We start from the raw sequence: 12,189 nt of genomic DNA on the forward strand, positions 1-12,189 counted from the left end.
CCTTTTCTAACTCAACTTTTTTTCTCATAGTAAGTTCATAGCATCCTGGTATTGCTTCTCAGCATATGGACAGTTGGAAAAGTATATAGTAGCACATTTGTTAGGTATAGGGCAGGATGCATGGTCCTTTGTCTGTATTTATCCTGTGTGTTCTATTAGAGTAAGTGCCTCTTCTTTGTAACTCCAATTCTCTGTGATATTAGCTATTTGCCTAAATTATAAAAACAGTTAGCCAGAAAGTGTGTTAAGTTAATTTTGCTCAAACCTTTGCTTGCAACAGTTACAACAAATAGTACTGCTTTAAACACTCTTTGTCAACCATGTTATTACAGTGCCTACATGATAGGTGATAGAACAGCACCAAATAATTGCACATGTCCTATAATTATTGGTTTACCTTACATGCAATTCTGCTGTTTAGTTAACCCACATGTTCACATCATTTTAACAATTAGGCTTGCATGATGGTGGAATAAGGTTCATGCAAAAGATATCACTATGCATGCTACTTTAGGACATAATCTTTAATGCTTCATTCCCAATGCATTGATTCGTACTATTGTAGTTAATGTGGAATGTGTAATGGTCCTACACATAAGGCAGGACGTACTAATGTTAGTAATAAATAAATGGACAAATTTAGCTTGTATTATATTGAAAGACCAAAATGATTACCGACAAGTATTTTATGTTACACAGTCTGACCTCTGATCTTCATACCATGCGGTGATCAATCCGCTCCACCAATAAGAAGTAGCAACATCTTCATGGCCGTAAATCTCCAGAGCCGGGGAAGAAGACAACTTCTCATAAAAGTCTTGTTCTGTATGTACACAGAAAAAAATTGTATTGTTAGAATAGTACATAGCAAATAAATATGTCTGAACATAATAGACTGCACAAAAAGGTGTTACATATAAACAGAACAAAAAAATATAATAATAATGTTCTTGCCTGGGGACCTTTTTGAGTGTGTTAGACTAATGTGATAACCACTACACTACAAGAACATACCACACCACTGCCATGAATATTTTGGATTTAAAAACATGAACTGCTTAAACAGGGACTCTACTTTTCCTTTTGCCCATGCTTTGGCCAAAGCTAACTCTTGTAACCTAACTTATTTCCACCAAAATTCTATGCAGAACCGATCTTTAAAAATATTAACAAAAAACTGTATTGCTTTTGTGTTGTCCATTTGTGAAAACTACAACCACCAGAACACATTTCTATTTCAACTGGGCATGTGATAAAAATCAACACAGAAACTTCATGTCATAATCAATAACTATTGTTAAGTATCAAAAGTAAGATTTGCAATGTTTGAAGTCTTTCTGCTAGTAGGCCTTTAACCATTTTAAAGATCTACTAGCACAGAATTTAAAGGCATCATTTTCTTCTTCAGATCAACGCATCATGTGCACACCACTATCTAAGACATACACAATGCTTTCTGTAAGGCACTACATTTTTCATCCATTTACTGTATTTGTCTTATTGTACTAAACTAAAATTCTTTAACGCTAGTTCAAACTTTTTTTTGAGAAAAACTTAAATATGTGTTTTTACACTTGTAAAATGGCACATTTGATACTGTTTAAAAAAAAGTCTCACAATATGTGTACAGCAAAATGAAGAAGCTGTTCGTTCCATGAAAGTGACAGCTAGGTATAGGCTATATTGCTTACACAAAAGTGTGTTACATAAACATTGAAAAAAGAAGAAAAATATGTTCTCACCTGGGATCAAACCAGAGACCTTGAGTGTGTTAGACTCACATGATAACTACTACACCACAAGAACGCCACACAACTGCATTGAATATTTTTGATTTTAACCGCCTAAACAGGGACTCTACGTGTTATGATACTTTTGTTTTTCTTGTGCTTTGGCTAATCAATCAACTCAGTAACTTATCAAATTCACTCTAATTCTATGTGGAACTGATCTTTGAAAATAACAAAACTATACTACTTTTGTGTTGTCCATTGGTAAAGACTATAACCACCCCTTTAACAGAGACAAAATCTGTGATGACCAAGCGACTGCATGAGGCATTGTATCCTCCTACATCATCATCAGCCAATGGTGTACAGCAACAGACCTACAAGCTGAATACACAAGCTAGCCAACAGATCACATCTGACTTGCTGACTACACAAGCTGGCCAACAGGTCGCTTAGCAGTTTCTTCACTTTCAGCAAGATGTGTATTGATCAACGGCCTCACAACCCATCACCCTCAGGCCCTGTACCATCAGTATCCTTTCCCCACCAGTATTGAGCACACCATCTCTGAACCCAGCTACAATGACCATTGCTCTGACACCGGCCCTACCGATGACTGTGTTACCTATTCAGTCATCTGCTCCTAGTGCTGCTCCAATGTCAATGAGCACTCCCCATCCGTTTGTGTGCTGCCCACCACCCTGCCACTGATGAGCATTAACCAGCGTTCTGTGCCCTCCACAACCACAGGGACATCTGTCACCATCTACTTTACAGATGCTAGCAGCACTGCTGCAGCAGTTCCTATACAGCAAGCAACTGATGCTCAACAGGCCACTCCTATGCAGCCACAACTAGTTAGTCTCACACATCCAGGAATAGCACCTCACATACACTTGCATTTACACAGAGCAGTCATTTTCAATCCATCATTTCCAAAACCTTGTCCCCGTTAGGACACTCAAGTACAGTGAAACCTTTGATTAATAAGGTCACCTTGTTATAGTAGCCAGGTCCAGAAATACAGATTTATTTTGCTTACTACAACTATTCCATTGATTCAATTTTCGTTAATATGGCCACCTCATTATTAAGGCCAATGGTCACATACACTGTACTGCAGGACCAAACTGGTATAAATAACACTGTGCACCCTATTCAAAGCACCACATATACCTACACTTAGTGCACCGTCCACTGCACCGCTGCCCTCCCCTTACGGCACTCTCTACACAGCCTTTCACCCCTGTGTTAATAAATAAACTAGAGGATGAATTGCATTTACACCCTTTGTCAGGAAATTAATACACAACCTTACACACATAGGATATGAAAGAACACACTTTGCATATACATGCAATAATCTTCCATCAGCATTCCAACAGTCAGCAGTATTAGATGTTGCACTGTGCCGCACGTCAGAATGTGCCGAAGGTAGGACCGATCTCTCATCAAGTGTACAAAGCACCACTTATTGTCAAGCTCTCCTTTGCCTGCAAAGTCAAAATATAATGTACATTTTCAGGTGTAGACAATTCCATAGCAGATGCTCTGTCTTATTACCAGGTGGTATGCTTCCAATGTTTAGCCCCGCAAGCAACACCACGACTGGACACTATCCCTACATGGCCAGCCCACTACTTGAAAGACTCCTCTATCATTATCAACAACTTGGAGTAGCCCCTTCCACATGCCGCATAAGGGATTCAAGTACTGTGACAATTATGTGAACACATAAACATCAGGCTAGTTTCACCGCTTACTGTCTTAATTCTGCTGCTCTCTCACCCAGAAGGTGTCCCATAACACAATCAGGTACATATATCTTGCTGGGATTTGCCTTGAACACATAGAAAAACACTTTCCTGATCCAACTGAGGATGTCTTACTCTGCCTCGGCATCAAGAGGGCACAAAAGTCAATTAGGAGAGAACTTGCCTGCCAATTACTATTGCAGTGCTCCACACCTTAAAGATGCAATTGAGACAGCAAGTATCCTTTCTCTTTGCTGGAGAAATACCTGCTATGGACGGCTTTTACCCTGGCCTTCTACAGCTCTCTGAGGGCTAGTGAATTTGTCACTGTTGAGCTTACCTGGCCAGATCTCCACATGGAAGTGACCACTACTCTTTTGTTAATACATCAGTCAAAGACAGATCCATTCCGCCGTGTTATTACCGTCCATGTGTCAGGCACTTCCACATGTCCTGTTCAAGCCAAGTGTCAGTATGCTAGTCAAGTGCCAGAGTCTCAGAGACAAGGTCCAGTGTTTCATGGAGGATGATTCTCCTCTCTCACAAGGCAAGACCTGGTGCAGCACTGTTTGATATTGTACAATTATTTCATCACGACCAGTAAACTGTGTTTAACACCCTATGTCTGCTTGGCCTGCATGCACTACCGCCACATGGCATGCATTGGAGCTAAGTACACAAATCAAGAATTGATGTTGACTTATGTGATTCTTGTAATGGTGTGATTCTTGTAATGGTGTGATCCTCACCAATTAGGTAAGGAAACTCCCATCAATGATGTACCATACACTTCAATGGTTTCATAAACATTGTTTTATCTTTTGAGGTCCTTTTAGAGGGGTGTAACTAATCACTGGGCTGGACTATTGGACTGACATATTTTTGGTTTTTACACATTCTGAGGTTGATTTTATTGAGTCTTGCTAGCTAAGGGCCTTCAGAAAACTTGCAGTCTGCTACTAAAATGATGAGTGTGAGGAGTGGAGTAAGCAAAAACTGATCTCTAGTGATTTCGCTACTTATGATGCTCTACAGCACTTATACACTTCTTAGTGTATTGCATTTTTATGTAATATAATTATGGCAATAGCTAACCGAAAATCATTTTATTATATTTGTGTTACCTATCTGTATCCTTGAACTAAATACTGTAGCTCAGATCCCTGGGACACAACCTACCCTTCCTAGGACAATCTATTGTAGCTAAATTCGATCCTACATGCAATATACAAACTCATTACACAACTGTAGGGTTTTTCTGTTATCATGATTAGTTCTTACATGTGCTGGTTGGTGTACTATAATACGTGACCAAATTTATTAGTATTGTACAAGCTTGCTACTATCTCTAAGACATTATCATTGGTTATCCATAACTACACATTCCCCTGCAGCATACTAATAAGGAGTACAGGTATATGTATACAACAAGTAGTGAAATCACTAGAGGTCAGTTTTTGCTTACTCCACTCCTCACTCATCATTTTAGTTGCAGACTGCAAGTTCTCTCAAGGCCCTTAGCCAACCTCAGAATGTGTAAAAACCAAAAATATATCAGTCCAGTAGTCCAGTCCAGTGATTAGTTACAACCCCTTTAGAGACCTTTGCAAAAATTATAGTAATGAAACATTGACAATTTAATCACACCTGCTGTTCATCAAGGTTTGACAATCTGTTACATACCCTTACAAGTGAGAATTGATTGTGGGTTTTAGTTTTACACTGCTACACCCTGAAGCTGTCTAATTGCCTTACATAAAGCACACCTGTCCTATGGCTACAAAATTTATGTCATTCTACTGGATATAAGAAAAGACAAGGTGCAGAGGGCCTACACTTGTCGGAACCCCAAAAGGCACATCCCACTGGTGAGTTTCTTATTGTGGCTTAAAATGGTGGCTGTGAGCTGCTTTGTTTGGCCTCTAGCCTTGTACCTGTGGTCAGGCAGTGAGACTGTTTTGGCGATTTTTAAAATTCTATATCCGGCCACTGTTTTGCTATATGCTATATTATATAGTATATGGATTAGTACTATTCCGTAAAGGTGATGTTTGTCGCATAAAATGTCTCTAGGATAATTTTTAAAGGCATAATTTTGGGCGGTGCACAAAACATTTGAGGCGATCCTTATTTAAATGGTACGGTAGTCGTGATGTAACAATTAAGGGGTAAAATGATACATATAGGTTTTGTCCTAATGCTATACAGTGAGTAATTTTTGGTAGGGAAACACGCTAACCCTTTACATACCTTATAAAATCATCCATAACTCGATGGTGGTTGCTCCTATCACCTTGCAACAAGTTCTGTTCGATTTGCTATTAAATTTTTCACCAGACCATATACAACCTACGTGAGTAAAACCCACAATCAAAATCAAACACGTGGCTAGAATTTGGAAACACAGAAACGTGACTCACTGTTATACATCACAGTAAGCCACTGTAGTTACAGTGTTCATTAAACCTTCTCCAAGTAGCCCAGTGAACAGAGTTTTAATCAAAGTGTTGTTGTAGACTATAAGCATTAAGTTATCCCACCTACGTACGTAGTATTGTCATGCTTACCCATATTGTGTAAACACGCATTTCCCAAAGTTCTCTGCGGGTTTGAGGGTTAAATGAAAGCATTTTATACCCAATCTATCTATTGTGAATACATAATTATTACACAATATCTTCAGCAGGTATGTACTACAGACTACTGCATTGACAGGGGCAGGTACATATTCAGATTGTCATTCAGAAGATCTATTGTCTTATCAGCAAAGATGCTGTATCCATTCATCCTACTCATAACAAGACAAGTCTCTAGTATTAACCCAAATTGTGACAGCTTGGAAAAACAGTACAAATTGAAATGTGGACCTGGCCAAGCCACTATCAAACTGTTGTGACCTCATTGCTATGGGATCAGGGGAAGATGACTATGAGGCCTTGGGACCTTCTGGTGTTTACTCTATAACAGGGGGAAGTCCCTTTACCTCTAATAAAGTCTACTCTGACATGGACACTGATAATGGAGGATGGACCATCATACAACACAATACAAACAATTCTATGAACTGGATAACTTCTCAAGATCTTGGGTTGATTATGAAAATGGTTTTGGTGACCTGAGAGCTGATTTATGGTGGCCTCAAGGCTATACACGCTATGACACAAATCGGCCAATGGGAGATGAGAACAGACTTCTGTTATGCCAATAATAAGACGTGGACATACTTTCACTATGATCATTTTAGTGTTGGCTGTGCCAGTGAAGAATACCCATTCAGTGTGGGTGGCTATAAAGGAATTGTGTTCAAGGGTCTTTATGATGGGCATGATGGTGCAAAGTACAGTACATACAGTATAATGATAATTTTACATGTGCTATAACAAGCAAGTGTGGATGGTGGTACTACAATTATGATTCTATTAATTCTAAGAATGCCCACCTGATGTATCACTATGGCCAAACAAGGAAAAACCTGTCATGGTTGACTATAAAGATATGCCCCAAGCAATGCTAGTAGTATAACTTTTGGTAAAACAGCATACTAAACATTGTAGACAGAAATAACTAGACCTTGTCTGATGCAGTAGTAGTATGTTTATAATTTATGACTAGTGAGCAAACGGCGATGTTGCCATCACTTCCAGTTTGTGTGGAATTTTTCTTACAGTTCGCCACTTATCAAATCTGTTCAACCACGTAACTGTGCTTTTCATTGTGTTCTTGTTGCAATTCTTTTCCTGTGGTTGCTTTAATTTACAACTGCTTGTAACTGCAAAATTCGAATCAGTGGAAAGTACCACTACTTCCATTCCAGTCTGAGGCAGAGCATCGCTCACGTCTTCTACAGCTGATAAGTCCAGCAAGTTTGCAAGTCAGATATCAAATTCTTGTTCAGATATAGCGTCAACAACTTCTGTATCTCTTGACCGAGTAAATTCAAGCAAAGACAGCAATAAAAACTGAGACAGGCTTTGCTCCTCCATTCTAAGCCAAACGCAAATGGTAACTACACAAAATCTCAGAACACAATAATTAGCCAATGAAATTCATATTTCACTTTTTTGTCAAGGTCCCTTGACAAAAAAGTGAAATACTAATTTGATTGGCTATTTGCTGGCAGTATAACACATCGAGGTGCTATTGAGAGTACTATACTGTAACAAACTCAACTGTTGAATTAAATCTTTAAAAGGGTAATTTACAAACTGAGACACTAAAGTGCAATACTAACATAAAAGTTACATTTACTTGATCAGATATAATGTAGGATTCTTTAAAGAGGAAAGGAGCTTGTTGAACATTTAATGTGACAATACATGGGAAAGAAAATGAAAGATGAGAGGAATGTGAATTTAGAAGAGTTAACAATTACAACAAGTGCGATGCTTTAAACAGAACTATACCTGTGTGTTAAACTGTACATGCCTAAAATTGTAGCTTTGATTGCTTCTACTACAGTAGTTAATTGACTGCTCTATTAGAGTATCTCTACCTAGGGGTGGAGGAGACAGGAGGGGTAGGATCTAGCTCAGTGATGCAATGGCCTAGTTGTAAGTCGAAGACCAAAAACTTTAAGGTAACTACCTGCTGACAATAGCTGCCCTATATCTTCTTATTTATATCTACATATGTAGCTTGTTACACTGCTCCTCTGAAGAATACTGTGACTGCTCTATTAGAGTAGCTCAAATTATTGATGCTATTGAGATAGGCTCTCAATGACAGCTATAGGGGGAGGGGGCTAAGCCCCATCCACAATCATTTTTATAGAGGCTACAGCCCCCTTTGCATCCCTCCCTTCTCTGCCGCTCCCGTCTCTACTGTTGTATGAAATAGGAGGTGTACAGTAAAGGGCTGCAGAGGGTGTATTCACACTGCTGAAAATGTAGTGTTGTTTGCAAGTTGAGCTTGCTAGACTGTTACTGAACTAAATTTAATAGGGGTTTCAACTAAAACCACAAAAACCTATCTCTTGTGAAATATGACTGAGAGCGATTTCAGCAGATTATCAGAATACTATCAGATTTGTTGGACTGTTTTATTTAGGGTGACTGCATTATTAGGATATGTTGATTTTGGTGTTCATAAGGAAACACCTACCAGTAATGTTTTATGGTTTTATACATTGTATGTTGTCTTTGAGGTCTTTTCAGAGACCTTTGCAAAAATTATACATGAAATTCAAAACCCTTTAATTTGACATCAATATCTGCCAAGGTTTATCAATCTCTTATATACCCTCACATGTAAGATTTGATTATGGGTTTTAGTTTATTCTGCAGTTTCTTTGATTTTACACTCTTCATTTCACAGTGTGATATACATGTGACTAAAACTACAATTACTACTGACTAATAGAGGTGTACCAATAGAGAAATTTTGAACTGATCCGATATAAACTAATATACTGATATACTGATATACTGAGTCTGAATACCGATCCGATATATCGATATAATAGAGTGTAGCTATCCATTTAGATTGGGGTTTTATTTTCTTGTTATAAGATACACTTAATAAGCAGATCAAAGCACTAACAATCACTGACAATGCTTGAGTGCTTGTGGTGGTGCGGCCTCAATTAACAACCCAGACAGTGAGGCACCCACAAAATATTTTAATGTATACTCCCACTAAGATGAATCTGTATTACTCCGTATTTTAATGGCTTGTAAAGATGGCTGGTTGTTTCAAGCTGCGTTTCTAGTTTATTCATCCCATGGTTGCTTTTTATAGCTTCTCTACACTATGATCATTTGTTGTACGGTTGGTAACTATTGTAACAATGAATGTTTGCTACGCGTGTATTGCTTCGTAGCATAGTGGTTTTTTCAAGTATATAGAAAACTACTGTTTCCCCAGCCTTGTTAGCTGTATAACAGAGGGTATAGTGTGACACCACCATGGCAAAGACTATTCAGTTTTATATCGGTATATCGTATCTGTTTTGGTGGCTATATCAGGAACCAACTGATATTGGCAAAAATCTTCATATCGGCCACCGATACGATGTGTATCGGTATATCGGTATACCCCCTACTGACTAAATTTTAGGCAGATAATCAAGGTTGGTAAATGGATGTGCAACTGGTTACATGTAGTTCAACTTCAAGTAATACTTTTACTTTCCTTAGGCTTGAGTCAAATATGCTCAAAACATTGCCCAAAATGCTTTCAGGAATTTCACCTGTTATGCCCTTCAGTGTTCCCACTATGCTTCCATTATGCTCTTAAGTTAGCAATATTTCTTACAATTATCATACAATACGGTAGTACTGTATAGTAGGGACATTGAAGGTGTGGGGGCGATTTGTGATATAATATAACCCAAAAACCTGCCACAATTTTTCCTCACAACGACATGACAGTATTGGTTGGGTAAAACCAAGCCCAAAAGTGTCTTCAGATCAACCCGAAACGTTTCCGTCAAGTTGCTGCAGAATTTAAAAAAATATATTCAATAGAATTTTCTACTGCTTGCCTGCCTGCCTGCTTGACATCTTCAGTCAAGCGTAGCAGAAAACTGGCTACAGCTACAGCCCTAATTCTTTCGCAGAAATGTTTCTAGTTTGCTTAAGAAGAAACCTTTGGTATATTGATAAACATACAATGCTTGCACTATTGTCTTACCTTTTATCCTTCTTTACCATGGCCATCAGTCAAGGTTCTACCGCTGAGTGTTAATAGACTACAGTACAGCTTCCATCTACCAGTGTATATTGCATCAAACTATTTGAATACACACGGTCGCTGGTTGCACCAAAAACACACGCGTACGTGACTTGCTGTTGATATCGATCAGAGAGAGCAACTCACTGCGAACTATGTAATGTGTAAGTCAATAAATAATATAGTTTATTTAGTAACAATGTTAAACCGAGTCGGGTCCCACATGCTAAATTAAATGTGGATGTGTTATCACACGTCATAGCATAGCTCTGCTTCTTTCGTGAGTCACACCCACTTACGTAAATTACTGTCTGTAGACATATGGTAGCTATGCCCATTCATCAGTGTGTAGGTATGCACGAATCCACGCCCACTCACAATAAAGTCAGAAAATGGATGAAGACACAAAGTCCAATCATAATAAACTCAGAAAATGCACTAGAACAAAATCCATAATATATCTTGTGTACTCGAGTTCCATTCTTCTCATAACTTCTTGCCTCCCCCCCCCCCCCCCCCCCCCCAGGGGAACTTTGAGGGGGGTAAGGGGCCTATAGCCCCCTTTCCTTATTAAAGCCATCATAACTTCTGTGTTTAATCAAAAGCAGACCTATTTCAGGAGCTACACATTACTAGCAACACAAATTATGTTTATGTAAGTATACCTATTGTTTAACACTGCTCCAGAGAGGGGGTGCCTCTTCAAATATATGTTTCAATTGTGGGTTGCATCTCCATAGTTACAAAGGTTTTAATTGTGGGTTTCGTTTTATTCAGATGGATTACAATATAATCTGCTATGGCTATAATAGGAGATCTTAATCAAACTATGGTTCCATTTAACTTGTACTGTATCAGAGTGAATTCAAAATGTCAATTGGCTCTTTGGCTAACATCATATCAACTCAGCCATCACTAGCAAAAGTGTAGTCTTAGTAGTCAAAAGTGACTATAACATAATTATATTGAGCCACTGTAGTCTACTAAAGTTACAATCTGTATCAGGTACCTTCCCCATGATGGCTTTGCAGATGTAGCTAAGTTAATTTTGATTGTCCAGCAAAAGTAATTGTCACAACAGCTATTTTGGAAGCTTATAATCACTTTAACCAAGAAGAATGCAATGCATACTGCAGCTACTAGTAGCTACATAAGTAGTCCATTCCATGGATCAGGCGCTTGTTAACAAGATGCTATGTTTTGGTGCTTAAGGCTATATAACAAAATTTCTGATCTTTAAAAGTGTCAACATCACTTTTTACCTGTTTCAACCTCTGAGACATTAAATTAGAAGATGCAAAGAGGAGCTGATTCCTTAATACTGCAATGTGTAATGTTTAACTACAGGTGAAAACATCATAATGTTGACATGAGAATTGGTCTTAAATTATTCCCCAGACTAATTTCCTGGGGAATACCCCAAATTAGCATGCTAGTGTGCTTCAAACACTAATATATACCATAATTTGACTAGACACTAGATACTTGTTCATGAATTACCCATGTCCCCATCCAGCTTAGCCACCTCTTTGGAAAAATCCTAGCTAGTTACCCCCCCACCCCAAGCAGTATCTCCTAAATCTGCCTATGGTCACTGGTTTTAAATATTCCATTATTCTATATTCTTCCATTACTTTCTGGTTATCTTTGTATACTGATAAGCCATCTTGAAACGGTCAGCAGTGCTATTAAGTCTTCTCTTTCATCTTTCAAGAATTTTTATTGGCAGTATTATTTCTTTGTATTGGCTTTGTGTGTGTGTGCATGTGTATTTTTGGTGCTGTATCTGTGTTTTGTACTCTTCTCCGCACAGGGCTCCACTGAAAATCAGTATTTGGTTACTGTGGACCTCCTGTTTTTAAAAATTACAATCGGTTACAGCAGCAGTTCAGCTACAAAACAAGTCACTTTGTTTGTAGAGATTTCAACTATGTTACTAAGTCATCTTTGTAGAGAGTTCATCTACATTACAAGCAAGTGAAGTAACCCAGTGGAACTAAGTTAAGTTACTAGTCATATCCATCCTGTAGACAACA

General features: G+C 38.4%; 1 protein-coding gene across 1 annotated transcript in view; it reads right to left on the reverse strand.

Annotated features, from left to right (window-relative positions):
- LOC136240100 (DNA replication licensing factor mcm7-like) overlaps positions 1–12,189 on the reverse strand; it is a 99,164-nt gene that overhangs the window by 21,072 nt on the left and 65,903 nt on the right. Inside the window, exons 13-15 of the mRNA XM_066030948.1 lie at positions 706–823; positions 266–335; positions 2–211 (exon numbers count right to left, since the gene is read on the reverse strand). The gene's annotated coding sequence lies outside the window, so the exon portion shown is untranslated. The remainder of the gene's footprint in view (position 1; positions 212–265; positions 336–705; positions 824–12,189) is intronic.

The sequence above is a fragment of the Dysidea avara genome, chromosome 12 (assembly GCF_963678975.1).
Source record: "Dysidea avara chromosome 12, odDysAvar1.4, whole genome shotgun sequence".
Taxonomy (NCBI): domain Eukaryota; kingdom Metazoa; phylum Porifera; class Demospongiae; order Dictyoceratida; family Dysideidae; genus Dysidea; species Dysidea avara.